Source organism: Hevea brasiliensis, chromosome 9, assembly GCF_030052815.1.
Source record: "Hevea brasiliensis isolate MT/VB/25A 57/8 chromosome 9, ASM3005281v1, whole genome shotgun sequence".
NCBI lineage: Eukaryota > Viridiplantae > Streptophyta > Magnoliopsida > Malpighiales > Euphorbiaceae > Hevea > Hevea brasiliensis.
This window is the reverse complement of record NC_079501.1, coordinates 79,223,154-79,226,990: the sequence shown is the minus strand read 5'-3', so window position 1 is coordinate 79,226,990 and position 3,837 is coordinate 79,223,154. Positions and strand designations below refer to the sequence as shown.

Genomic DNA, 3,837 nt, shown 5'->3' with positions numbered 1-3,837 from the left:
AATAAGGAAAAGAAAGCAAACTCATCTTTAATTTTATCCATCCACACGCCACACATGCACATTCACTCACACATGCACATTTTTCACATGCTTGGCCAATCACATGATGCCAAAACATTAATGAACTAATTAACACATATTTAATTAACTTATAACGCATGTCATGCAATTAAAAGCCCTAGCCTATTAATAAGCCCATTAAAAATTAGTTACTACTACCTAAGCCCAAAACGAAATATGCATTTTATAAGCCCACAACAAAATTAAATAAGACACTTCACACATGGGCCTATATTAAGACATACTTAATTAACTTAAGGCCTTTATTAGACATATGCCCAAATTAAGACCAAAAGCCCAAAATTGATTTAAGACATCATAAAAACATATTTAAAAGCCCAATAAACATGTCTTACACGTTTTACTATGTATTTACCATGATAAGAATATAATATATGCCCAAAATGCCCTTATATGTCCAGAACATGCAAATTAAGCCCAAACTTAACCAAGATTGAATCTTTTTCAACCCAAAATTTTCCTAAACCTTAGAGAAATATAGAAGAACATCAATCAAGTTCAAAAACATAAAATACAATTCTGGACCAAATTACCCTTGAGTGCAAAAATGGCATAAATTGTTACAATTGAGCACATATTCATCATAAGCATCCTAAGTGACCTATAATCATAAAAACTTAACCTAAGAGATTATATAAATCATGACAACATAACAAAAGATTAAGGATTATAGCATAAAAGTGTGCATAAAATGCACTCAACATTTAGGGACATAATGGGGTGCGGCAGGAGGAGACATCACTATGCTTGAGCCATCACACCCTAAAATTACATAAATAGAAATTAAATACAAAATATCCCCTTTAGTCCCTTTCCTATGGTTTACTTGGCACTGGTGAGGGTTGTAACAACTCTCTAGGTTTTTGTCATTCCACCTTATCTTGCTGATACACTAGATAAGTCTTTGTATGCTCCCTCATATCATCTTCTAATTGAATTTAATTATAACAATGTTTTAACAAAGCTAGTGTGTGTTGCCAGCCTAGATGACCCACCCATAAACATCATAACGTTTTTGAAATAATAGTCTTCTTAAGTTCCTGCCTTTGGAACATATACTTTATTTCTTTGAGTCATCAGGAGATTATCCTCTAGCCAAAATTGTCAAGTCTTCCCTTTTTCTGCTAACTTCATTAGAGCTATGGCCTAGGGGTCCTTCTTTAAATTATCTAAAATTTATTCTTATAATGTGGTAGCTACCTTGCTACTTGACAATTGTGCTATCTGATTATAAGTTGACACATTGGACTTCCTACTCAAAGCATCCTTAACTTAATTCAAGCTCTTCGGTTTATACTCGAATTAGAAGTCAAATTTGACTAGACATTCCTACTATCTTGCTCGCTTAGGTGTCTATTTTGGTTGGGACAGAAAGTGACTAACTGCTATATTATTAGTCTTCACTACAAACTTTGACCCCAATAAATAATGTCTCCATGTGCGAAGGCAGTGCACTACTACTAGCAACTCTTTCTCTTAAGTTGTATATCGAATCTCTACCTCTTTCAACTTTCAGCTTTCAAAACAATCAGATGGTTTTCTTACATTAACACTCCTCCCAGCACTAAATTGGAAGCATCAGTTTAGACTTCAAAGTTCATCATGTTTAAGAAAGCTAGCACTGGCTCAACACTACCATCACCTGTTTTAAGTTATTAAAGGCTGCTTGGCACTCATTAGTCCATTGCTGCTTGTTTTCTTTCTTCAATAATTCTGTAAGAGGGCATATCCTTTGAGAGTATCCCTGCACAAATCACCTATAATAATTTGCCAACTCTAAGAAGGATCTCAATTTGTTTATGCTTTTAAGTACTACCCATTCCTGGATTGCTTTCACCTTGGCTGGGTCCATATAGATTTTGCCCAGTCAATCACATGGCCTAAGAACTTAATTCAAGTTTGAGCGAAAGCCCACTTCGCCTTCTTCATAAAGAGTTCGTTCTCCCTCAACTCCTTAAAGACAAGGTGAAGATGTTTCTTGTGTTATTCTAATGTGCAATTATACACCACAATGACATCAAGATAGACTGCCATAAACTTGCCAAGGTAATCATGGAATACCTAATTTATTACAGTACAAAAAGTAACCAAAGCATTTGTTAGTCTAAAGGGCATAACAAGAAATTCAAAGGCACCACAAACCTTTTTAGCAAGATACTTTCCGCCTGGGAAGACCGCTAAACTTAGAGTTGAACTCTACACCTTTAGACCGAAAGACAATGAATCACTCTATGATGCATGGGAAATGTATAAAGATATTTAGAGGGAGTACCCACGCCATGGCATTCAGGATTGGTGCCTCATTCAAAACTTCTTTAATGGTTTACTACCATCACTAAGGAGCGTTATAAATTTAGTAGCTGGTGGAGACCTAATGGAGAAGACCACTACTGAAGCTTTTGAGTTTTTAGAGAGTGTTACCTACCATAATTTTTAATGGTTAAATGAAAGAGGATACATAAGGAGAACAATTAGAGTACTATAATGAAGGAACGGAAGCGTGAAAAACACAAGTTTATACCATTGAATTCAAAAATTTTCACCTAGGGTCACATGCATCATGCAAGATTTATTTTTATCTATTTGATTTCAATGATAAACAACATATTAAAACTCTTTTAATATGTTTTTGGATATGTATTTGCCATTTAAGATTTTAAAATTAATCAGATTAATTTTAGAACCCTAGATTAAATCAAGAACGATTACACTAACCTCTTGATGTGCCGCAATGTCCGCGCTTTGAGATTCGTCTTCAGGACACCAGATGTTGTCCCTCTAGCTTGTCCACACCAAGAACACCTATGGCAGCCCTTGAACAGCTTCTAAAGCCTTTTCTATTAATTAGAAATTCAAGTTCTGCCTTTTAAGAAATTAGAGATGTAAACAGGACACTAGAAACAATTTCTAGTGTTCTTAATTCAAGAGATTGATGGCTAATCTCTTTGAATTGATGAGAGATGAAGAGAAATAGCTGGAGAGACTCAAAGTGGCGTGACAAATGAGAGGAGAGGCCGCTGGTTATTTTTTCTTTTCATAACCACACTTAAATAGCTAGGTTAACACATTAAACCCTTGCCACTCTAGGTTTAAGTGACCCAATCAAATTGTGCCAAGTGTCAAACCTATATTTAATCTTGATTTTAATCATCTTACATGATTAAAAAACATTTGGCAAGCTTATGTGTAATCCCATGTGTCACCATCTCATGGTGCCACGTGTCACACTATGAAATGACCAAAATGCCCCTGTGTCTTAATTTTGAGTTCTTAATCCAAAATAATTATTTTCTTCTTCTAATTAATTTATATCAAATATAAATTAATTAATTAATCTCTATTAATTAATTTCTCATTAATTAAATTCATATTTAAACACTTTAAATATAAATTTAACTTATATTATACATCCAATAATCTAGATTTGGTTTCAAGTCATGCTAGGGACTTTGCAATCTAATTGCAAACCAAACCTATTTAATTAATCAATTAAACTCTTTAATTAATTAATTAAATCATATTTAATTAGGTGATAACTTGTGTATATGTGTGACTTACTAGGCTCATCACTAATTGGCAATGAGAAATGATATCAACTCTTAATATCATCAGAACTCTTTCTTACCATAAATGATTTCTCTAAATCATTTTATGAACCTCATATACCATGGTTAACACCTAGCATAGCATGCCATGGCCACCCAATTAGTAATAAGGTTTACCTTAAATGAACCTATAATCATATGTTACCATGCA

At 33.8% G+C, this 3,837-nt stretch overlaps 1 non-coding gene across 1 annotated transcript; it reads right to left on the bottom strand.

Annotated features, from left to right (window-relative positions):
* Positions 1-2,260: 2,260 nt before the first annotated feature.
* On the bottom strand, positions 2,261-2,367 carry LOC131183630 (small nucleolar RNA R71). Its single transcript, XR_009151670.1, has one exon. It is a non-coding gene; the product is annotated as a small nucleolar RNA R71 (small nucleolar RNA).
* Positions 2,368-3,837: the final 1,470 nt, after the last annotated feature.